The sequence below is a fragment of the Carassius gibelio genome, chromosome A19 (assembly GCF_023724105.1).
Source record: "Carassius gibelio isolate Cgi1373 ecotype wild population from Czech Republic chromosome A19, carGib1.2-hapl.c, whole genome shotgun sequence".
Classification (NCBI taxonomy): domain Eukaryota; kingdom Metazoa; phylum Chordata; class Actinopteri; order Cypriniformes; family Cyprinidae; genus Carassius; species Carassius gibelio.
The window spans coordinates 4,473,889-4,500,387 of NC_068389.1; the positions used below are offsets into that span (position 1 = coordinate 4,473,889).

Sequence of the window (26,499 nt, forward strand, 5' to 3'; positions counted from 1 at the left end):
CAGTCAGCTCATGGGCTTTGAACTAGACCAAACCACCCTATTACACACCTGGCCAGATATGACATTATACACATTTCATTATAATCATCTTATGATGATGATGAGTATTATTATTATTATTATAAAGGAAAAATAATATTATTTTATTTAAATGAATTATTTTTTCACATTAGTGTAATGACAATTGAGGCCACTGTGGCCATAAAATAAAAGTCACAGTACACACACACACACACAAACACAAAATATATATGTTATTGGTGCAGAATAGAATTTCTTATTTCTTTCTTTAGGTAAAATATTACCAGACGCACGTTTCGTTTTCGTGATATTCACTTACAATATATAATGCAATGGAATTTCTTTATTAAGTGTGCTATTATAGTTTCCGGGCCACTGTAAAGGGTTAAATCATATTTGGCCAGACGTCAAATGCTCTCTGATTCCCCACAGCGATCAGATGAGAGAGCTGCACGTTTCTCTGAGTCTCGGGTCCATGTTGGTTGATCTGCTCTGCTGGGTCATTTCAGGCCACGTCTGTCCGATCACAGGAGCAAACGCTGGTATTACAGGGATTTCTAATAAAGGACATACACACAGACTGTGCAGCAGCTTCGGGGTAAGTCATTATTTCCTGTGTTTTACGTCTTGTGTGAAGTAAAACGGCACTGTTTTGCTGTAAAATGTATCCGTGTTAAACATCGAGAGCCAAGTGTGCAACTCGGTATCGCTCAGATATATAGCTGCTGTGTTTCTAAACTACATGAAATGTCATTGCGCTCATTTATTGTTTAACATGTGTTTTCAAGCGGATGTGGGCTTTGGCACTTTTAGCGTCTTTCGGCAACACAACTAAGAGTCGTGAAGGTATTTTTTAAACATCACCTTAGCCTACTATTATCCCGAAACAAAAATATCCCTTGTTGACATTTTTAGGAATGTTATCTGTAATGTTATTCAAACAGCGTTCTTTATGTAATGCTCAAGTGCAGTGTTGTTGTTGTTGTTGTTTTTGTTGCTGAAGTTATGGTTGCACGTAAACGATCATGGGTACAGTACGTGCATGCGTGTACCCTAATGCACACTTCAGTCAGACGTTACAGTAAACTTTTTATGACATCCGATCTTTTTGCTCTTAAATATGTTAGGGTTAGCTAGTGTTATTTGATTGGCTCACTGGCAGAGCCCACCGGTTTGACCCACTTACAGAAACTCCATCATTTCAACATATTTTTTGAAATGTAATCATTATTTGACAGGACATTATTATATTAGCCAAAGACTGCAAAGATTTCAACATTTGCCTTCTAATCTGCCTACATGGTGTGACGATAGCTACTGTAATAAAAATGTTGCAATTGTTTGTGCAGGCAGAGGGAGGGCAACTATAATTTATTATATCTGTAGTTATTAACTCTTCATGAAACACTGTGTTTTGCTGTGCATGCTATTTCTGTAGAATCCACTATGTATACTGTTATACATGGGATATCTAGATGACCTAACTCAATTCCAGTCCTGGGTTACCACTGCTCTGCACATTTTGTATGTCTTGCGTAAAGGGTTAGTTCACCCCAAATGTTTAATTTGGACTGTGTTTTACTCACCCTCGAGGCATCCTATGTGTATGTGGCTTTCTTCTTTCAGAAGAATCCAGTAAGATTTATATAAAAAATTGTCCTGTTGCAGTTTAACAGTCCACAAGTCATAAAATAAAGCATGTGCATTCTAGGCAATATGGAAAAAATATAATATCTCTTCTTTTTTATTTATTTATTATTATTTTATTTTTTTGAAGTATCATGATTTTATCACAATTCTTTGTCATGCTGGTTTTACTATTTTGCAAGTTGTCTTAGCATTTCAGCCAAACTCATTTCCCCTATGATAAAGACAAATCCTATGATAAAGGCAAATTCAAGGTAAGAAAAAAAAAAAGAATGGCAGATATTTGGGCTAAAGAGGGCGAAGTAAAATCGTTGTTTTAATTTTTTTAATAACAAAGATAAAAGAATGACAAAGATACATTACAACTACACATAATATACAAATAAAACAAAGAGTGCTTTTTTCAGGTACAACAGGTGTATTTAGCACCAGCATTCAAGATATTGAATGAACAAATATAAAAAAAAAACACTATATATTTTCCTAAAGCAGCTGTATAAAATTTCTTCAGTCAAGAGCAGTGAGTGATTTCTCTCTGTGTTTTGTTGTTTTATTCACGTTAAAGGAATCGTTCACCCAAAAATAAAAAGTCTGTCAGCTGTCTGTCAGTTCTGTCATAGTGTTTTATTTTTGTAACATCAGTTACTCACTCAAAAGTGGTTTTAAACCAGAATGAGTTTCTCGCTTCATCTGAACATGAATGCTATTTTGAGGAATGTGGAAACTCAAACCGTTGCTAGTGCACAATGACTTCCATAGTATTTTTTGCTATTATCAAATTCAATGTGGACCATCAACTGTTTGTTTACCCACATTCTTCAAAATATCTTCTTTTGTGTTCAGCGCAAAAAAAAGAAATTAATACAGGTTTGGGACAATGTGCCAGTAAATAATGAAAGAAATTACCTTTTAGGGTGATTTATCCCTTGACAGTAATGACAGTAGGCTGCTTGTTTAATAGGCCTACTGTCCCTTTAAGACATGCACGCATCTAATATACAGGCACCTATACATTTTTCTCTCAACTTTTTTACTTTCATTTTAAACATAAACAACTGAATGTCCATGTAAACCTTGTGTTTTGACTAGGGCTGTGTATCACCATCAAAGTCACGATACGATACGTATCACGATACAGATGCCATGATACGATACATACATGATACAGGACTGCACTGAATTTCACCTCAGTAGATTTTAGTTAAACAGCTAACGTATTCATATTAATATATATATATATATATATATATATATATATATATATATATATATATATATATATATATATATATATATATATATATAATATTAACATTGATAGTAGGTTATCATTGCACAAATTAATGCACTCTCTACTTTTTACAAATAAAATAAAAAGAAGAGTTCTGTATCTTACACACACACACACACACACACACACGCTCAGTCACTCACACAGATCACGCTTTGCTTGCAATCAGACATTCAGGAACAAACTTTTTAGCACTGCCCCGCATATTTTTATAAACCATAAATATTTTTAAAAACCATAAATTGAGCTTACTTGCTCAAGAGCTCCATTATCTTTCTCAACAAGAAGCTGGTACCATCATTGTTTCTAAAGGAATTAAAGCCACAGCTTCACTGTTAATAGAGAAATGCGACAAAACTGAGGTAATTCTTATGTGCACAGCCTCTCCTTTCTTTCTCTCCCTCTCTCGTGTAAATAAACACTTGATGAATTACAATGTTGTGAGAATAGAATATAGAAGTGGAGATCGCTAAACTGTAAGCTAACAGGTGTTTGCAGAAAGCAAGCATGTTTATAGTGGAAAGAGGGTACACAGGGTTGCCAGGTTAATAAAGATAAGTAACACACTTAATAGACATTTCCGTATTGCAATGTTTTGGGGATAACATCTCTTTATATCAGGCAACCCCAGTTTTGTTCTTTTGCAGCCAGATTAAACCTTGTTGTAGCCTATATATTAAACTCTATTCATTATTTTTTAGAAACCTTGCACTTTTGTACTCCATTTTAAACTGTGTTTTTGTATTTAAATTAAGCACTGTCCACTGCAATCGTATTGTCAAATATCTGTGATGATACATTGTCACATCGATGTTTTGAACACAGCCCTAGTTTTGACAGTATTATCCCAAAAGATCACTTTAATAATCAGGTGCTGTTTGACAGGCTTTAATGCCCCATTGGAGAACAGGCCCACTTGACTAGGGGCATCGCCTCGACTTGGGCATGGTCCAGTCACTGCCAAAATAAAATTGCAGAATTGAGGTTAATTCTTAATTCTCATTAATTATCGGCCGAAATTTATCATGCACCCCATTCTCACTATTTTCTATCCAACACTGAACTGCAAATTTATTTATTTTTTTTAAGAAAATTTGAATGTCTGCTCCCATATTCTAATGCCCAGGAATGAGAACTACTCTCAGCAGTTTATATGCCATGTTAGAGTGCATTTCATGTCAATTTCCCATTTAACAGCAACCTTTTGTAGATGTAATTGCATTGGATAAGAGGCTCTAAAGGTTTGGGATGATGATTCTGTGTACCAGTGGCCTGTCCTGACTTCAGAAATACAAAACCCCCTCACAGGTTTGTAGGGTGTCCCTGCTTTCCCGGTCCCAGAGCATCTGTCGGTCTGTGAAGAGCACCCTTTTTTTTTTTTTTAAATAGGTACTTTTAATAGATTCTAATATAGCTTGTGTCTTAATTAAATTAACCATAGTCATAAAGTAGTTAAAATTGTTGATGTTCACAATATGTGCTACATGAAGGCACAATTGATATTTAATATTGTGATGTACTGTATGCAGAGCTTTTGATTACAGATTGCATTATGAAAACAATCTAGGTTACTAATTTTAGGTAATGCATTCTAACTACTTTTTAAATTACTTTTAGATAACGTTTTTATCTAACTTGTTTAAATGGACCACATTGATAAAAAAATTATAATAATTATACCGGGGTTTCCCATACTGGGGTTAATATAAGAACTGCAGTGTGTTGATTGAGTTAATACAAAGCTAATATTTGATTCAATAGTAACATTTTATTTAATAATAATGATCTTAAAAAATATAATAAAAATAATAATAATAAAGAAAAAAAACACTTGCCTGTGCGACCATCGATGACATCAGAGAACTGTGAACATGCAAATGTTTTTTTTTTTTTTTAATAGCAATTCATTTTTAGAATCTGATTATGTAATCCAGATGTCATGTAATCAGTTACTACCCAGCACTGAAAGTATGCAGCCCCACATGTATCAGGCAAACGGGTCCACACATCTTCCTGCTCACTCCCACCAAGCTTGCCACAGCCCTGACAGGATGTATAATGATTAGAGACAATATAATCATCTTTACACTCTTTTGGACGCCTGTTGCTCAATAGGTTTTTCCAACTGTGTAAACGTGTCTGATATTAAAAGAGGGTCAGTCTTTATTTGGTGTAATGGTTTCTTAGTTTTGTTTATGGTATGTTATGGTTATTCATATAGGTTGTGGGCAATTTGCTGAAAAGTAACATCAGAAAACATATATCTCTATACAAACACCTTTTATGAATCATTTTGTGTTCCATTCTCTTCAATTAAATTCATGTGAGCAGAGTATGGTGAATACGCAAGCATTTTGTCAATTTCAAGTGTGGTGATTTTGGCAGTTTAGCTGCATCCTGAGACTTGCAGATAGAATCAGATTTGGACTAGTTGCTCGTGCTCAGTGGACCATTGCATACTGTAATCGCTGTTTGTCTTTCCACAAAAATCATTTCTTGAGAACACACCCAACAAAATAACTTCTTGTAAGATATCTTCCCATTTACATTGCAGATCTTCCGCTGCCTTTAAAAAAAAATAAAAAAATTCTTCTTTCTTGTGCCACTCAGATTTATTCATGAACGTGTCACAACAATGTTTTCATGTCTTTCAAAGTAGCTTAGCCATTCCTAAATCTCTCCTTGAGGTTGCCCACATAGTAATTACAGCATTTGTTTTTGCATATCTGTAGCATATCTGTGGTATGTTTGGAGTACAATGCTTCCATACTATTTAGCGCTGCACAATTATGACAAAAATCATAATTGCCGATTATTCCCTTGAAATTGTAATAGCGATTATTAATGACGATTGTCACAATTTACATTGAATGATTTTTATAACATTGTTTCATGCCGTATTTTCACATTCTAACTGATACACTTTTAGTGCTTTTCTATAGTTTTAAGTCTCAAATGTCAACTATACATCGGATTGGTTTCTTCTTTAAATGATAAAAAGTAAAAATATGAATGGTATTAACAATGTTATACTAAAACTAAAATGTAAATAATGGGGAAAACCCTTAAGATAATGTAGAAAAAAAAACGCATCTTACGCACGGAGAATAACACAAGTCGATGATTAATTGCCGCAGTGTATGTACAGTAAGCAGATTTTCCAATGTCAATTGAATACCCTGATGGCCTGATATATATAAAATATTTAAAAAAAAAATTGCACTGTGTGGACCACAGTCCATATTTATTAGAAATACAGTTATATGCAATAGACATCTGTACATCTTCACCCTTTTCTCCACTCTTGCCCTTTCCTGAGTGGAAAACTCAGCAAGATATTGGAGTAAATTAAGTGTGATTCTCAGATCATGTTTACACAATAAATAGGCTACATCTCTTATTGTTATATATTATTTCTTTGTCATTTTTGTATTGTGGATTTGTAGAGTGTGGAAATGAGTTTGTTTCGTGTGGTGTTGTTGTGTTTTTGTTTGTTGAAGGTGCCATCAAAAATGTATTTACCTTTAAAGGATTAATAAAGTATCTACTACTGCTACTAATAATAATATAGGTAGGCCTTGACTGCATTTACAGGTGTCAGATTTCTCCTCTTTTGTCTGCTTCAGCTTAACTCTAGGTCACAAATGTTCTTACAATATGATAAAAATAGCCATTTATTTCCACAAAGTCAATGTGTTATTTCCCATGATGCTGTACAGAGTGACATCTTTTTACAAGCTCTAATTACTTGGTACTAACTGTACCTCCCTTGTCCCTAAAATCACTTCTGGCTTTTTTTATTTGGTTGACCTTGAGTTTCAGTGACTGTAAATCAATAATACTTAAAATTCCTTTGGATTTCGGCATTTCTAATATATTAGTTGTATTCAGTTGGCAGAGATTGCTTTCTGTTTCATAAAGGAATGGATTTAACTGAAGAATGGATTTAATCTTATTAGGAAACACATTGGGGCCTTTCTTGTATGTCTTGTTCAGTTTAGCTCTGTTAAAAAAGGCCTTTGAAAGGTTCTCTGTAAGATTCAGTTTTTGAAAATGAAAGCATTCTAATTTCTTGAGACTAGAGCAAAGTCATATTGAAAATCAATGAGATTGGCTCCACACAAAGCAGAAATAAATTGACATTGCCCAGCTATGACTCCAGAAGCTGCTTAACATCCCATAAATAATGTTAATGTACATAGTGACTTCAACCATGGCTAAATTATTGTGTGTAGTCTAGGCAGGGCCACTGCTGGCCAAATGGGTGTCCTAAGTAGGATTGTATTGTTGAGCCCCCCTTCCTTAAATATGATTTAAAAAAATACTATGGGGTTGAAAATAGAACTTTAATTAAATAAAAAAGTAAATAAATGAATTAATTGTATTTACAAATTACAATTGTAGCTCTCTACATTTACCTATGGCTATAACTTTATTATGTTTCTAATTTATTTTATAGTCTCAAGCATTCAGAAATCATGCAAAAGAAAATTAAGTAGTTATGTAAGGGGTGTGATGTTTACACGTTTTTTTTTTTTTTTTTGTTGAAGAAATTATGGAGGCTGTGTCTATATCTATAGCATAAAGGAGGCCAAAATTGATTAGATAGATTAAGTGCATATTTGAATTAAATGTTTGGCCAATAGCCTAAACAAGGATTTGATTGTCCTGTAAGTATAACAGCAGCAGTTACCCTTTGGCTCCCTTTGCTGGTATTTGTAATAACATGTTATTTACATAAATTGTTTATTTAGTATTAGCCTACATTATGTAGGAATAATGGACGACAGGCCGTTGAATTATTAGAATAATATCCAGAGTCCGGAGTCAAGTATTCCACTTATACTATGGTTACCACACCTCAAGACATCGATCCAGTGATTTATTTGAAGGGATTCGTCCGGTTTTTTGTACTTAAATCACTATTGTAGGATTATTTCTTCTGCATCTCATCCAATGCCTCTTTTGCTAGTACCCATAAATGAAAATTATGTCATTAATGACTCACCCTCATGTCGTTTCAAACCCGTGAGATCATTAGATGACTGTGCAAACCTGATGAGTTTTGTGAACACCTGACGAGATCAGAGACCATTCCTTTATACAGAATCTCTCCAGATCCTTCAGATTCCCAGCTCCATGGTGGTGCTTCTTATCTTCAGTTCACCTCACTCATTTTCTATAAGGTTCAGGTTAGCATAAAATGGGCCCACAACATTAAAGATCCAGCAGTATAATTAACAGTGTGCATGGGGTACTTCGATCCGTTTGCACCAAACCCATCTTGTGTTTTTTTTTTTTTTCTGACCATAAAAGCCAGTCCCATGATGATTTTTCTTGAAACCCTGCTGAATAACATGATGTGATGTACTGCCTTTTTGATATTTTTTTAAGGCTTTCTGAACACAAGACTCTAATATATGCAGTTGTCCAGCTGTGGTCCTTGGAGAGTCTTTAGCCACTCAAACTCTTCTCCTCACCATGCATTAGGATGATTTAGACACACTTCCTCTTCCAGGCAGATTTGTTACATCTTTAGTTGATTGTAACTTCTTAATTATTGCTATGATGGTGGAAATGGGAATTTTCAATGCCTTACAACCACTTTCTGTTTTGCGAAGCTCAACAAACCTGTTCTGCACATCAGAACTATATTCTTCTGGCAGGGCTCTAGACTGCGACTAATTTGGTTGCATATGTGACCTAATTTCTCAATGGGGCGACTAAGAAAAATCAGAGGTTGAACCAGTGTGACCAGCCGTTAAAGGGAAAAAACAGTCTCCGCGACTCTCAAAGTCACCCTGTGGTTCAACGACAGACACTGGGCTTCGGGCCAATTTTCACGTCATAGTAAAGACGCGGGCTGGGCCTCCCACCTGTTTTAGACTTCTATCTTTAGATGTCTGTGAGGCATGTGTTCACTGGGTTTCGGTTCATTTTTTACTGCTGTTAAAGACAACACGACAGAAAGTGCAACATTTTGTTGCTATTGTGAGTGCAGACAAAACTTGTGCCGCTATTCGGTAATGTGATATATCACGGTAATGAATATGCACGATATTGTTATTAAGGCTGTCACTTTTAGTTCGAAAATCGATTGCACAATTGTGCAATCGGACCAACCAAAAAAAGTTTCAAAAATGAAAATAAGGAATCGATTTGAACCAAATGTGTACACTATTAATTTTAAAATAATGAATTAAAAAAAAATACATATGTAACAAATCTCACAAACAAGAAGAAAAAGAAAATAAAGAATTCCGAAAGTGCAGTATGCATTGCGAAAGCTAGACAGAAAATACCAGCAATTTTATGAGTCTATAATGCTGTGTTCACACCAAACGCGAATATAGCGTCTGGCGCGAATGATTTCAATGTTAAGTCAATGCAAAGGCGCGTTTACGTGCGTCTAGAGGTCTCGCGGCGCGAATGAGGCATTTAGCGTGGCACGGAAGACGTTACAGGAGATTCTGAGTTATGAAAAGGACCGTTGCAAAGCTGACAGTGACCGGCTTTTGTGGTGGAAAATTGGCAGTAATACCCCCACCTTGCCCAGCTGTACCTGAGTGTGCCTGGGACATCAGTGCGGTCGCAGTGCGTCTTCTCAACAACTGGACATATAGTGAATAAAAAACGCTCTGCTCTGGACCCCGAAAATGTTGGTCGACTTGTTTTTCTGTCCAATAAATTTGTAATGGTGTCGATTACGTTCAATAAAAAAAACACATATGGCCTGTTCTCAAGTCCATTTAAAGTTTCGTTTTTTGAACCGTTGTTTGAAATGGATTGAATCATTATTTAAAATAATCTTGGAGATTTTTGAATTGCCTAAATCACAAATGCAGCTAGGTTGAAGCCTGCAGTGATGTTTTTATTTTGTTATGGCAGCCGTCCCCTCTGCACATATATTTTTTGCTGTTTGCTATTCTGCACGAAACTTTGAAATATTGCTGACTTGTGGGTTTCCAGCGCTCTCTTTACGTTCGTCCGTTATTTGACTTTGTAAAAGGAAACGTCTTTTTTTAGACATGGAAAATCGATTTTACAATCGATTAAATGAAGACTTATGTCTTAAAAATCGAAATTTTTTTCACAAAAGTGACAGCCCTAATTGTTATCATGGGCACTTATAAGTACCGCAAATAATTATATTACAAATTATTCTGAATTTGGAATGCATTTTAAGAACACTATTCCCATCAACTCGTCAAAATGCACAACACCGCTGTATGCTGCTTGAAAGATCTTATGCACTCTGATGTAAACAAGCACGCAAGAGAAGCACATGGAGGAACATTTAAGGGACGAGCTGAATGAAAACTCATTCACTCTCTGACAGCAGATGGCGCTAAACTGCAGAAAATGTCCTTACCCTGGAAACCCCTTAAATAAACCAGCTGGACTACTTTCTGAAACATATTTAAATAATTTAAATAGCCATTCAGATGTCAGAGTCTTCTGTCTTTCTGTCACTGTCTTCTGTGAGTGTTGTGTTTATTTGGTGCCATGTGCTCTCTCCTTTCCTTTTCTTACTCCGCCCACCTTGTCACCTCATTACTGTTTAGTTGCTCCACCTGTGTTTCTCCCTTGCTCCTGCTTGCTGGCTGGGGAGGAAATGGCAGCAGACATACCGCTGGATCTTTGGGGATGGAGTCCTTACCTTTGTGTTACTAATGTTAAGTGTGTAAATGTTTTGATTTTTTTTATTGTTAATTCACACTTTGCATCAGGGCTTCTTTTTTAACATTAGTTAATTCATTGGTTAGCATTAACCTCCAATGACAAATTCTTCTGAACATTCATTAATCTTAGGTATTCCAATATTTAATAACACGTTGTTAAAATCTAAAGTTGCAACTGTATTATTTAATGAGCTAACATGAACTATGACTTGAATTTTTTAACAAAGATTAATAACTTCAGTAGCAAATTGTGAATGTTAATGGTTATCTAATGAGATTGTAGGTTCTTTTGCATTTTAATCTGCAAAACGTTTAACTTTATTTTTCTTTATTTTTTATTTTATTTAAATGTTCAGTTACTTTTGTTATTACAAAAAAGTTATTTAACCTATTATATTTTTTTATACTATATTTTGAGCACTTTTTTTAAAACTAAATTTCAATACCGTGATAATACCGTTTACTGTGATAAAAGCATGAGCAATAAATCGCAACAGGAAATTTTGATAACGGCATATCCCTACTGCACACAAATAATAGTAGACCCTTTGTAGTTGCAAATGATTACTCTTACCTTTTATGAGCAAATATGATGGCGTATCCACTGAAAGAAATGCAAGTGATCACGCTGGCATCTCCATGTCCTGAAGCGTCTCTGCACAAACTATTGGATATAGCACACATTTATCTGGGTCTAACGTTTAACGTCGTTACTTAAAAAAAAAACACACAACACTAAATTAAATCATTTTGCTATTACATACAAAACTTAACTATTTTAATAGCTGAAATGGTAGCATAAGCTGTATAGGGACTGTTTACCTGTTCAAATCAGACATTAGAGCATCCCTTCATTCAGACACAGTGGAAGATCTGATCAGAATCAGTGTAGAGGGGGCAAGTCTGGTTTAGCCAAGGCCAAAGTACAGGAGTTGGCCATCCGAGGGGCATGTGACTGCAATGGAGGATAGTCCATAAGACATTGAGCCATGAGATGTTCAGTTTAAAGAGCTTAAAATTTTAACTCAGTGAAGCACTTTAAGCACCAACACTTTTTCAGTAAGTTACCTTTCTTGAAGAATTGTGCTTCAAATAAAGAACATTATTTTGACCAGATTGTTAATCATTTAGGCTACAAGTCAATATTGCCAATATTTGGACAGCGATATATAAAAAAAGAAATGTTCGATAGTTTCATGCTTTTTTCCATTTAAAGGCGCTTGTTATGAGTGACAAGCAGACAGTGCAGAGGTATCATGGAGCAGATCCAGACTTTTCAAAGCTGCTTTGCTGGTATTTACCAAGGAAGCTAATATTAGTGGAGGACACGGTAAATGCCTTTTGGCATCTGGCATGTTTATTGAACCAATCTGATAAGAGTAAATCAAGAGCCAGCGAGAACCTCATTTAATTGGCTACAAGAATGTAGACCAGCCATTCCCTCATGCTTGCAAAACTCAGTAAATGAAATAATCATGCCAAAACTGCAGGCGCAGCTAAAAGAAAGAAGGAAGTGTACATATCAGGTTATTTCTGGAACATTTTGCCCTATATACACAAGTCATTTAGACATTTGGACATACAAAGGGTTCTACATGCTCAGTTAATTTTGGTGTTCTTTAAGCTGTTGTTTTCCCTTGCAAATACCTGCTTACAGGCGTGCAATTATCTTAGCCGTATTTGTCCAAATAAAATAAAAACATATAAAAAAAAATTCCAAAAATGTATGTGCTATAAAATGAAAGTCAGAAGAATACAGATCATATTTATTTTGTGTTAGCATGAAGCTGCAGTTTCACAATTAATAAATTACACGTAACAGTAAAATGCTGTAAATCTTTTTTCCCCCTTTATTTTATTTTTTCTTAAGCTTAAAACATGATTTACACACCTTTACGAAGCTTCTCAATTCAGTTCATTATTAATTATTTGGCTAAATTTTACCTGTATAGACATCTATTTCACCATTGGGGACTTACGAAAATAAAAAAATGGGTCCAGTTATGCATTGGGAAATCAAATTAGCTGAATTTGGCCCGACTACTTCCACACCCTCAGACCAGAGCCGGCAGAATCTACATATCAGAGCTTTTTCTGCTGCGGAAGTGCCCAAAGTTGTTATTATGGCAACCAGTGTGGATAACACTAGATGTTCACCACTAGACTATCTGTATGAACAAATCACATTTCATCACTTGAACAGTGGAGAGCTAGTGCAAAATATCAGATTTGAAAAACAAATTGGAATTGGGTGTAATGTGAACAAGGCCTAAGGCATTGAGCTGCTCTCATGTTTCTAAAGCCAGAAGGTTTTTTTCCTGGTCGTTGTCAGATAAGATTGCAATTTGGCATCAGTCTAATAGTCTCTTCACCTGTTCATTTATTCATTCATTGGCTTATCTCTATTCTCTTCTATTCTCTTTCTTTCTTATGTCATCAGCCTTTCCTGCGGTACTGTATGTACCTTTGACTTGGTCTGCAAGTTCTGTCTATCATTATTCTATCATTTAAATTGTCTGGACTGTTAATAATTATGCAACACCTGGGAAAATCATCTTTTTTTTCTCCTTATTGAATGGCATTTTTGTAGCTTCATAGTTTTATTTCTTAAATGTATGCGATTCAGTGATTACATCTAATGTTAGCTTACCAATCTACTTGAACTACAACAGTAGTAATGTTGTTTGGGCTTGTGACAACATTTCTGATTTCAAAAGGATATTTTCTTTGCTTCTTGTTTAACAGTGCATTTAAAGTAAAATGTTCAGTGACTGATGATTTTATTTTGATGGCTGTTGTACATATCCTGACAATTTGGAAGTAAAATATCTGTTGAGTGGTGTTAAAAGCAACCCTCTACATTACATCACTCGCATATGCGACTAAATCTTCACTCTGGCGACTAAATTATGTCTAATATTAGCCAATGGCTAATAAATTCTCAGATTTTTCTTGCCAGTGTGTGAGTTGGAGGCTAAGTATAAGTTTGGCACAGATATTTTTTCTCTCGCCAAAAACACTGAGCTCTATAGAGTTTCACTCTCCTTCAACTGAACTGTGATATTTTTCAGTTCATCTGAATGGATGCAAAAGTGCACCTAATTTGACTTAACATAAACTCCAGTGTGAAGGCACGCACCCTGCTGTCACTTTCTCTCACACATATGAATAGAGAGTGAGAGAGAATTGATGCGTAAAATTGACGCGTACATGTAAATGATATTCTTTGTATTTTCTTGTCAAAATAACAAGCGTTCCTTTGGAATTCCTCAGTTTAAGAACTGCTGGGTTTTCCGCTAGTGGGCGGAGCAAATGTGCAAATGACAATCTCATTGGCTGGCACTCACCTATTATCGTCCCTGTTTTGATTTCAGCAAATCAGTTGAACGAACACACAAAACCTGATTAATATTCATGAATCCAGCAGCTCATTAATCCTTAGTAATCCTTAGTGAGTTTTATAGTTTTTATTAGTAGGAATCATATTATTATTATCTTATCAGTATTTTTGTATGTTTTGTTTTCTTTCTTTTTTTTACAGAAACACTGAATGACCAAAAAAGCACCATCACCAGTCCAGTTAAAATGTTCAGTTAAAACGACTAATAGGCATTCAAACATGGTTATCAAGTTTTTAATTACTAAAGTTCTATTCTACTTATAAATGATATTTGTTCTATTCTACTATAAATGATACTTGATTATTATATGAAGCTTGACTGACTGGCGAGTAAACTAAAATAATTACTAGCAAATGGCGATTCAATTGCCAAGGTGTCCGTAGAGGGTTGTAAGTTGTTATGTAGAAACAACATTGTATCACTACACATGTTTGACAGCTCTGGCGTGACTAGACGCATAAAAACAATGTATTAAAAATGCTCTGCGTTCATTTGTCGATGGCGTAAAAGTTTGCGAGCCGAGATTTCTTTCAGTGATACAGTGTTGTACAAAACTGTTTAGAATGTCGTAAAAATGTTTCTGTGCATTAAAAAAGTTCAGTGCAGTGTATCATCGTTTGGGCTATGGAGCTGAGAGAATGAGCTGCTTCAGCAAGAGTCGGCTGTTTCAAAGATAGGCAGCATTTTTGAGCATCACTGAAAGCAAAAATGTCAGTATTTCATTGAGACTTGAGATTAAATAAACTGCTTAAGTATTGTAGATCTTGTAGTATTAATTTTCACATTGTCTGTTAAAAACAAAAAAGTGGCTGGTAAAAGCATTGATTGGCTGGTAGATTTTGAAATCCACCAGACACAGTGGCCGGTGGACAAAAAAGTTAATTTCCATCCCTGATATATATATATATATATATATATATATATATATATATATATATATATATATATATATATATAATCTGGAGAGTGAACTAAAAAATGTACTAGCCAATGGTGATGGTGAAAAGCCTCAAATGATTTATCACATTTGAAAATAACATACTACACTAAACCCTACCCTAAACCTCTAGTGTTAATAAAAGCAAGGGATAAGAGATTATCCAATGTCTGCAGATAAAACCATTGTCAATGTATGACTGAATATCACATTGCTTGAAATTGTTAAACAAAGTAAACATTCAGAAAAAAACAAACAAACAAAAATCGACCGATAATGACTTAGTGCATGTTTATTAGGTATAATGCATCAGTGCTGACATTAATTGAAATTTGTGTTCATGGTTGACTTTTCAATGTTTTTAATATTGTTTCATATTAATGATATTGGTAACTACTATGCTTCTGTTATTGGACCTAAATGCTGCTTTCGGTTTAGTAGATCACTGCATCCTGTTAAAAAGATTAAATTGTGAGGTTGGCGTTTGTGATACTTCATTAGATAAGTTTGCATCATATATCACAGATAGTTGTTTTCTGTGGAAATTGGTGAATTTTCATCAAGCTCAGTGGGGTACCCCAGGGCTCCATTCTAGGCCCAAATTTATTATTTCTGTATTTGCTCCCTCTTCATTTTATGTTTGAGTCTCATAAAGTTTCATACCATTGGATAATAATCATGTTTAGTTAAATCATAAAAAGGACTGAAGTGATTTTGTTTGGCCCTCCACACCTTGTAAATAACTTGAGCCCTACTCTGGGCCCCTTTTAAGAAAACTTCTGTGAACAAGTTAAAGTTAAGTTTAGCAAGCTCCATTTGAGGTAATCTGCTTAAATGAAAGTGTCATTCAGCCAGTTCTCTGTGCAGCAATAAGTATTTAATTTTATTTTTTGCTGTTGTTTTAATACAGAAATATGTATGCAGTTTGGAAGTATTGGAATTACTATTAGGATTTTCTGTTATAATATTTGAAACTTATGTCAGTTTTCATAAGATGGACAGGGCAAGTTTTTAAAGTATTTTGTGTTTATTTAGCCTCTAATTGATATGAATCAGTACACTACACAGTGGTAAAATAAACCATACATATGAGTCGATATTCAATTGATTTGTGCTTATTGGCGTAAGAGCAACTTCTGATGAAATAAAATTAATTTTCTGTTGAATATAAAAATAAAAGAAATTCCCAAATGACAACAATATATATATATAAGTTTTTATAGTGCTTAATACAGTAAAAGCAGCTCTACTGTAAGCAGGAAAGTAGCAGAATCAATTATGCCAACTCCAAAAATGAGACGCATCCAAATTCTGCTGTAAAACAGCTGTGGCAAGACAATAATGGATTTATTCAGCTGCTGTCAGTTCAGTGTAGATTCAGTTCAGTTCAATCAACTTAAAAAGTTAATTATTAAATAAGTTCAATTCAGCTATAAGCAGCTCCATTGAAGACAGTAATGTTGTTATTCTGCTCGAGTCCAATCAATTGTGGAACTTTTCAAGAGTTGATTTTGCAAAATTCATCAGAAAGCCTAAGATGCTCAGAAGCATTCTGTGCTGCAAAGGCAGATTCCATTAGTTCTAGACAGTTTTAAAGCAGGGTAATAAAAATGATGTTCATTGTAATGTGATAAGTCCCAGTAGTGCTGTAAACAGCAGCTGAAGAGGCAAGCTTGCAGTGTCAGTCTCTAAAGCCTTACAGCCAAACAGCTTCACTATTTCTCACTGATACCAGTAAATAGTACCGTTTCACAGAACATGTATTTTAAGAGCTTATTTTATGATAAAATAACATTGTACTGAATGATAAACATATTCATACACTGAAGTTTTTGCATGATAATGTAATGTGCTTAAAGGAGTGGTTTACTGTTTTTTTTTTTTTCTAGGCTTGATTGTGTTTATGGGGTGCAGTCTAACGTGTTCATGCATCATTTTTCACATAATTTAGCTTTATTCCACAGCGATCTGTGCCTTCTCTCAAAGATGCCTGGATTTATTTCCTGTTATTAAGAAGCTCCTCCCTCAGAAATACGTGATGTGCTGAGATTGGTCACCTGGCTAAGTGTGTTGTGATTTGCTAAACCGCCTCGAGCGTGTCTGAACATCCTTCCCCTCTCAAGCTCAGAATGTGCTCTGGTTGTATTGTAAACAATGACATCCTCTATATTGCTTATCAGTTTAAGCCCGACTGAGATGCAGAGAATATTAATGAAGAGGATTGCGCAGAACCTGTGCAAGCACGCCTCTTAATGGTATGTTTGTAATGTTGTTGTCACACACTTTCAGATACACTGTTGTAAATGATTTTATTCTGATGAAGGATTTTGGTTATACTATAGTGGCCAAGGAGCAGTTGGCCAGTTGCTTGAATGAAGTATGGCAGCAAGAAATTTTTTTTTGATAACTTCTTGATATCCCAGTTTGCAGCTGTGCACACCAACTGTAAACCAACTTGCAAATAACACACACATTCACACAAACTGCATACAGATGCTACGCTTCTGAACATTGGCCAGAACTGCGTTCTCTAGTGGCCTGTATGGGAAATGACTTCAGCGTGACCGGTGTCTGAAGCACATGTCTAAACATGACATTAACATTGGCTGATGACAGCCTATGATGTCTCTTCTGGCGTGACCATAGTATAAAAGGGCGCTGGATGAATATGTCATCCTCTTCTTCATCTTCACTGTCGTTTATGTAAATAGCTAAGCATGACAAGGAGTCAGGCTCATAGCGACGCATTCGCAGCAGCAGTTTCTTTTTTCACCTGATTTCTGAGGGAATCTAGTGCTTGAAGTGTGCTGGTTGTTGCAATCGCAAGTTTTTTTATTTTATTATTTTTTTTAGCTATCTGATAAAAAAGGCTTTTTAATCTAAAAGAGTTTTATTTTATATATTTGGATATGTTTAGGAAACAAACTAAGCTCACGTTCTTGTTTATCTGAAAAGCAATGCTACAGCCAGCTATTCTACTGTGAAATGTGTGTTCAATGTCAGAATGTCTGTTTTTGTTTTGGTCCGTGTGATTCTGCCCAGTACCAGTTTGCAGGATTTCGACAGAAACACTGCGTATTGCAGACATTGAAGCAGCAATCGAACTTGGATTGCAAATTCTACCTGACCTAATATGTCTTGGCATCCGTCTAAAAAAGCTCTGTGATCAGAGGATGATAACACAAGGATAATGTTTGTTTGCTTTAGTCCTCGTTGGCTAACATTGTCAGTTGCGCTCTTTCCTAGTTGCATCTGGCAACCTGTGTTGAGTCTGCTGATGGAAGAAACAACGCTCTCCAATATTTTGAATGAAAACAGTGCAGAGAAAAAAATGCTGTTGTTCATGTTTACAGTTGCGATTGTTTGAGCCGGTTGGAGAGAATGGACTGTTTGTTTTCACTCTGACTGGGATTCCAGCGCTGTGGGCCACATCAAGCCAATTAGATTTGAAGGGAATCTGAACAATACAATTGTGCTCCATAATCCTGGTTTATTTGTCTCTGCTTGTGTTATTTACAGGTGATGTTTGATCTTTTTTTCTTTCTTGGATTTGTTTCCTGGTAGCTCAATTACTCCATATCTAAATTATTAGATATGTATATATTAAAAGTGCTGAAAGAAAATCCAAAAGCATTATCTTCCAGAAGGGTTCATTTTTCTTCTGTAAAGGAAAGTGTTGTTTTTAAACGCAGGTTGAAGAAGGCCGAGTTTCTTATAGAGACATTGGCATTAAGAGCGTTTGCCCTCATTTCGCTGAATTTTAACCGTGATTGATAGTAAATGCTAATATGAGCAGGAGCATATTTATATATTTATCAGCTCCGTATGAGTCCCGTCACGTTCCTTGCACTGTTGTTTGGCCATTGTTTCACTGACAATAGCTGTTGAGCATGTGAACACAAACGGCACAGCTCTGTTTACCCTCATATGACTTAAGATGGTCTACATTAAAAATGCTGTCAACCACAACTAATGTCACAGTCTTTAGAAGTTGATTTTCTTTCTGAAAAGCCTTTAGTGTAAAAATGCTGAACTCTCTATGCCCTGATCTGTGGTTCTTCATTTGATGTGGTGCATGCTCAGACATCTATGGAGTGCACGACCCTGTGAAATTCAGTTCCTCAGACAGTGGTGGCTCTATCAGATTTTTTCCATGCATGTGGAGAATGAGGTTTCTCAAACAAATGCTTATCTGTCATCACATGCAAGACCAAAGACACTGAATCACTTATAGTAAAGTACTCTCTACTGTGGTATTGTGATGGTACGGTATCATATGTCGATTTGTCCATTGGAGGCACTTTGAAATACTAAAAGGCCTACACACTAAGAGGAAGAAAAAAAATAACAAAAAAGCAAAAGTGACATAAAACCCACAACTTTACCCAGGAAAGACAAAGGTTTTGGATCTTTTTCAGGCTCAGGCATAGGAGTCATCTTAATACAATGAGAAAATTGCATGTTTAAGTACATCATATGATAGCTAAAATCATTAATAACAACTTTAATTGCATTTAAACATGACACATGAACACATGAAACACAAGAAACATTGTGCCTCTTCAGAGAACTATTTGAGTGGTTTTTGGAAACACATTCTGTGCTCAGAAATAGCTGCTTTTCTCAGAGACATAATTCAGTGGCATTTGTTGCTTGCTTTGTGCTCTTCGTGCCCAGAGCTGATAGCTTGCTGAGCATGTCAGGGAATCTCAGAGCCGCTGGCAGTGGTTTGTCTGTGCTTTAAACATGACCCCAGTCTTTACTCTGATCCCTCAAAGCCACTGGTCTGAGAATGAGAATACAGTCTTACGGTCCCATTACCCTTTACTGCATTAAGGTTTTGTTGAAAGATGATTTGGTGCATAAATGCTGAGCTGATGTTTTTGCTGGCTGATTACAACAAATAAATGGAGTAAATTTAGGCTATAACTAGGGTTGGGCCAATAGACGATTGCCGAAAGACGTCATGATGTTGTGAATCTCTATTATAGATCAGTGGTTCTATAGTAATTTGTCATGCCGATTGCATCCGGTATAGACAAGGTGTTAGGAATCGTTGGTTTTTAAGGATTCACGCTTCGCCCAACACTAGCTGCAACTATTTTTCCAAATGAAATAAACACTATTAAAATTTCTAAATTCTGTCACATATGTGTGTGATTTACTTGCATTGTAAAGATTTGTTTTTACACTTACATTACTATATTGCATTTAAAACACCTGACCAACAAGTCTGTACCGAGTTGGTACAAAAAAACGAAAATTTTACAGTACCAGGTTTTTTTTCAATACCGGTTGTACCGAGTACTCGGTCAACCCGGTTCTTGATGCGCTATCCGAAAGGTGCACAGATGCGCTTTCTTCATGAAGCACTGAGACGTGGCGACATCAAAAGGAGGAAACACACCAAAATAACAAAACACCTTAAAGACAGACACCCAGATCAAATAAAAGAGTTCAAGTAGGTAAGTTTCACTGTGTTTACCATACATTGATTTATTTTTGGTGGCCCGACACAATATCTTCTAAACTCACCGCCACAAATAGATTTACCAGAAAGCTTTGACTTTGTTGAATAAACATGAGCTCTGCATCTGTCACAGTCAAAACCTGGTGCACGCGTTTTTATATCACTATTTATTTTTTTGAAGGAAACTGATTGTCTTCAGAAATTTATGGATGTCATTGTTGTTTAATCTTGTCTGTAATGCCTGAGCAGCGTTTGTGATCGCAGGCTCGGCGCTCATTTGATTACAGCCGTTACTTGCGAAACCCCTCTCTTTCGCGCTCTACAAGCTCCTCCTACTGGCAGAGAATGAACAGTCTGTTCTGTTATGAATATTACTCAATATTATAATTTGAATGTCGGATTGAAATGAACGCTGCCATTAGAGTATTTAATCGTTAGCATAAGCGCAGCTAACGCTAATATAATGAGCATTAGAATGAAGTTTCTATTTTATCTATTTAATGTTCCTATGACTCTTATTAGGGTAAAAAACAGGAGAACATGATGCTATTTACTATTTTACACACCATAGGCTTTTAAATTAATTGTGAAACTAAAATAGGAGTGTTAAAGAATATACAAATAGTTAACGTTGTTTGTCATAGTCAGAAAAGCTTCTGAATATTAGTTGTTATTCTTGGCTTTAAAATTCAAAAGCCCTTTAAAATTAAATATGTACACAGTTTGGATTAAATGAAAGTTTTTTTTTGTGTGTTTTGCTTTGGGACCGAGAACCATGGATTTTCACTGTAATTGGTACCGTGAAAACACTAAATTGAAGCTACTTTCAATCCTTTGTGAAAAAAAAATAACAAAAAACTATGTGCACTTTAAGTTGAAAGATTAGATGTTCATCCATTGATTTGTCAGCATTAGAAAGCACAGTTGACCGAGCATTTGAGAGTGTGTGAGTGTATGAAAGCAGAGAAAACTGTTGTGGTCTGGCTGTGCGTGTAGAAAGTGGCAGTAATGTTTTGATGTTCTTTGGACTGGCTGGATGGATGGATGGATTGATGGAGTGAATAATTGATGAGGTCAGGAAGGAGGATAAGAGAACCAGAGAAGCTGATGTGTTCACGTTCATGTCTGTCTCTGTGGCCATCTTTCTTTTCTTCCACCACACCCTGCCATTCAGAAACGTGAACTTAAAAATGCCCAGACTATTGTATAGTGTCATTTACAAAAATTGTTAAGTCATGAAACTCTAGATGTTGCAGACGGGTTGTTAATGTAACTGATGATATTCAGAGGATTAAACATCTTGGCACAGGCTGATTGGTTCATGCTGCATATGTAGCCAATTATATTCCTGCCTTGCATTGCTGGCTAATATTCACTTAAGATTCCCGCAGTAGGCTTGTTGCGATAGTCGGTGTTACCGGTGATACGCGGTGTTTAACCCACCTACCCATAGCACTCGACCACCGGCACCGTCCCCATCGTGTTGAAGTTTTAACCTATAGCAATAAAGCACTTAATTCAGTTAGTGACTACGTGCCTTCATAATTTAGCGTGAGCGGAACGAGCGCCGCAGTAAAGCAGCAGGTGTCCGATTTCATTTATCATTTGAGGAGAGTGAGGAGAGCTAAAGGATGGCGGAAGATATGGTTTCAAAGCGAAATGCAAAAGCACCTATTTGGAAATATTTTGGATTCAAACCAAATGCCAACAGGGATGTGTTTGATTTTCGTTCGTTGCATATTCGATGGTTGTGCGTTTTTTTTTTTTTTTGCTGAAAAAGCCAAGGCAGGCACTTTATTTAACGAATAGTGAATTTTATATAATTTATATAATATAGTAATATTTTATATAATTTCTTGTTTGATACTTCAACGATGTGTGCAGTGTATTTTGTTAATAAATGCACTTTAAAGGCGTTTCATAAGTGCTTTTGTTTAGTTTTTGCACGGTGTGTTAAGTTATTATTCATTTTGCAATATGTAATACAAGCGAGTGTCTTATTGTTTTGTGTATTTTTATTAAGAAAAAAATAAATTAACCCATGGTTTATTCAAACAAATGCTACTGAATTGCAGCTAATTAAAGTGAAAGTAAATTGAGACGTGTGCACGTCTGCACGACCGCATTTTCGGACACCCGAAATCCCCGACACGCAACCCCGGTGACACCGGGATTACCGGTTTTTTCACAAGTCGATTAACCGGTGGAAAAAATCTGTCACCGCAACATCCCTATCCCGCAGCATGCTTTGAGAGTTTCTCTGAAACCCTACACCTTCCCCAGCTCCTCCTGTATCTGCTAAGGGTTATTTAATATGCTATTTGTGCAGCAGCAGTACATCCTAAATACTCACCGTATCGCCATATGCATTGGCAGTAGCAAGTTCCTGTACTTGCTTGCAGCAGCAATAACCAACAGCAGCTGAAATTCAGCAGCAGCGTGATTGAACTTTACATTATAAATGTTATAACGTTTTTATATTCTGGTTTTCTTACCAGCTGTTGTTCCACTGTAGGTTGCTCCATATAATTTGCAAAGAGTTTGATTGACAGGTGATCTGACTAATCATAACACAGAATTTGCTATTTTGTCTAACAAACAAACCAGACAGGAGAGTAGATTAACATCGGTAACCTGAACTTGAAACATGATGTGCATTGTTGTATTTCTGCAGTTGAAACAAGATACCATCTGATGTTTACTTGTGTTTATTTTGGGTTATAACTAGTCAAGAGGAAGAGATGAACAGTTCAGGTGCCACTTGAACTGAGATGCTACAGTGATCCGTCACAACAAACAGTATTTATTGTTTTAATTTCTTACTAAATGAAATTTTTAAGGTAGTACTTTGTTTCATTCCAGAAGTATCCTGCTCTGTCTTGTCTGTCAGTGGTTTTCCGTTAACTCTTTGCTCTATGACGTATTTTTCACAGTGTGAGAACATGATGGCGTGAGAGCGGACATATGTCTGCTGAAACAGTGTTTTCCGAGTACGTAGCTGGTGAATCTCTTTGTATCTTTGAATCTCTGATACAGACTACATGAAAAAAAAGCTTTTGTTTTGACAAGATTTTTTTTTCTAAATGACATCATACCCATTTATTCTGTTTTGGAGTATACAGTGTTATGGCCTTGATCTCTTCTTTGTTCTACTGTCAGTGTTTTGGTCAGGTTACCAAACACACTTTTATTTCGACCATTTTAATTTATTGCATAGTCTAAACACTATTCTAGGGATGTTCATTTCGGTTATTTTTCCTAATCGACAACCAACACTTGTTAACCAATTATTAACCCTTAACTGACAAGATTATTTCAAATTATAATTGAATTAAATTAGAAAGGATAAGTGTCTGTGACCCGTTAAAAATACTAACAATTGTTTCCCGGGGATTCATTTTACATGCGCAAAAAGCAACAAACATCAGAACATGGGGATTCACATGGTCTTCATATCACATCACGCACCTGAAGCACTTCTGCGAGTGGAGGAAAAACATAATAAAGCTAGGCTATATATAGCAAATAAATAGATGTACAGGTCCTTCTAAAAAAATTTGCATATTGTGATAAAGTTCATTATTTTCCATAATGTAATGATAAAAATTAAACTTTCATATATTTTAGATTCATTGCACACAAACTGAAATATTTCAGGTCTTTTATTGTTTTAATACTGATGATTTTGGCATACAGCTCATGAAAATCCCAAATTCCTATCTCAAAAAATTAGCATATCATGAAAAGGTTCTCTAAACGAGCTATTAACCTAATCATCTGAATCAACTAATTAACTAATTAACTCTAAACACCTGCAAAAGATTCCTGAGGCTTTTAAAAACTCCCAGCCTGGTAAAATTTCTGAACGAATAGGCTGTTTCCAGAGTGCTGTATCAAGGCACCTCAGTGGGAAGCCTGTGGGAAGGAAAAAGTGTGGCAAAAAACGCTGCACAACGAGAAGAGGTGACCGGACCCTGAGGAAGACTGTGGAGAAGGACGGATTCCAGACCTTGGGGGACCTGCGGAAGCAGTGGACTGAGTCCGGAGTAGAAACATCCAGAGCCACCGTGCACAGGCGTGTGCAGGAAATGGGCTACAGAGAAGCAGCACTGGACTGTTGCTCAGTGGTCCAAAGTACTTTTTTCGGATGAAAGCTAATTTTGCATGTCATTCGGAAATCAAGGTTTCAGAGTCTGGAGGAAGCCTGGGGAGAAGGAAATGCCAAAATGCCTGAAGTCCAGTGTCAAGTACCCACAGTCAGTGATGGTCTGGGGTGCCATGTCAGCTGCTGCTGTTGGTCCACTGTGTTTTATCAAGAGCAGGGTCAATGCAGCTAGTTATCGGGAGATTTTGGAGCACTTCATGCTTCCATCTGCTGAAAAGCTTTATGGAGATGAAGATTTAGTTTTTCAGCACGACCTGGCACCTGCTGACAGTGCCAAAACCACTGGTAAATGGTTTGCTGACCATGGTATTACTGTGCTCAACTCTCCTGACCTGAACCCCATAGAGAATCTGTGGGATATTGTGAAGAGAAAGATGAGAGACGCAAGACCCAACACTCTGGATGAGCTTAAGGCTGCTATCGAAGCATCCTGGGCCTCCATAACACCTCAGCAGTGCCACAGGCTGATTGCCTCCATGCCACGCCGCATTGAAGCAGTCATTTCTGCAAAAGGATTCCCGACCAAGTATTGAGTGCATAACTGAACATAATTATTTGAAGGTTGACTTTTTTGTATTAAAAACACTTTTCTTTTATTGGTCGGATGAAATATGCAAATTTTTTGAGATTTGAGATATTTTGTTTTCATGAGCTGTATGCCAAAATCATCAGTATTAAAACAATAAAAGACCTGAAATATTTCAGTTGGTGTGCAATGAATCTAAAATATATGAAAGTTAAATTTTTATCATTACATTATGGAAAATAATGAACTTTATCATAATATGCTAATTTTTTGAGAAGGACCTGTATATGAGATATATACATTTACTTCAATAATAAATTACGAAAATCACAGAGTTTTGGCTCATTTTTTTGTGCTGCACGAGAGGAAACAGAAAGTAGAAAGCGGCATCCTATTTTTCTTTAGACTTATTTTATGCACAGAGATTTGTTTTTATTGTGAATGTACACAAATAAAGACAAACTGTTTACAGTTCCTATTATCTTTATGACTAAAAGGAGAAGTTGCTTCCACTGTTAGAAAGAAAATGTTGCCAGTTGGACTGGCGCCACATGCACGCACAGAGTTAAAGGGACAATAAGTAACTTTTGAGGTATTTTATTATCTAAAATCAATATTTTTATTCATAAAATAGCCCTCAATGGTGTACAAATACCTATGCCAATGTTTAAACTAATCCTCGTAAATGAAGAATTTATTATCTTTATATACATGGGACGGGTAGGTCGACGGAGGCTTCCATGTAGTTCCGCCATCTTGCAAAACTATAATAGCAGAGAGGGACAAAAAGTACTAAGCCAACGCGTTTCCACAACACATTTTCGGTCAGAGCCAGAAACGCAGGTGCAGAGCAGTGAGAGACGCTTGAAACTTCACCGGCAAGTTTAAAAGTCTGGATTGCATTCTTATTATGGACCATACATATGCCGCGCCACAGGAGAAGAAAACATCGTCGCCAAAACAGTCAAAAATAGAACGTAAAAGGAAACGTGACCGTAGATTACAGAAAACAAAAGTTAATGTCGGGGAAGCTTTTTCTAGGTGGAAAGAGCTAATGCTGGATAAAGATTTCAAAAGAGACGCTGAAGTGGCCAGTTTTCTGTGTTACAATCTATATTATAATATTTTTTTTAATATCTAACAATGCACATAATTCAGAAAATATAACGAATAAAGAAGATATAACTACTAATTACAATATTTCATGTTTTCCACAGTCAGTAATTCATACTGTAACATTTGTTTGTTAGTTGTCATGTTGCAGTTTGTTTGAAATAACACCTGTTCACCTGAAGGAAAACTCGACTAAGTGCTATTAGAAGACATCCCGCAAAGCTTTTTGGTACATATCGCCTACCG

At 36.0% G+C, this 26,499-nt stretch overlaps 1 protein-coding gene across 5 annotated transcripts in view; it reads left to right on the top strand.

The window, feature by feature from the left end:
- The first annotated feature begins 451 nt into the window (after positions 1 to 451).
- The window catches only part of thrb (thyroid hormone receptor beta), a 112,859-nt gene continuing 86,811 nt past the window's right edge, over positions 452 to 26,499 (top strand). For 4 of the 5 annotated variants that reach the window (XM_052533986.1, XM_052533988.1, XM_052533989.1 and 1 more), the window contains exon 1: positions 452 to 619. The gene's annotated coding sequence lies outside the window, so the exon portion shown is untranslated. The remainder of the gene's footprint in view (positions 620 to 26,499) is intronic. The other variant, XM_052533987.1, reaches the window with a different exon arrangement.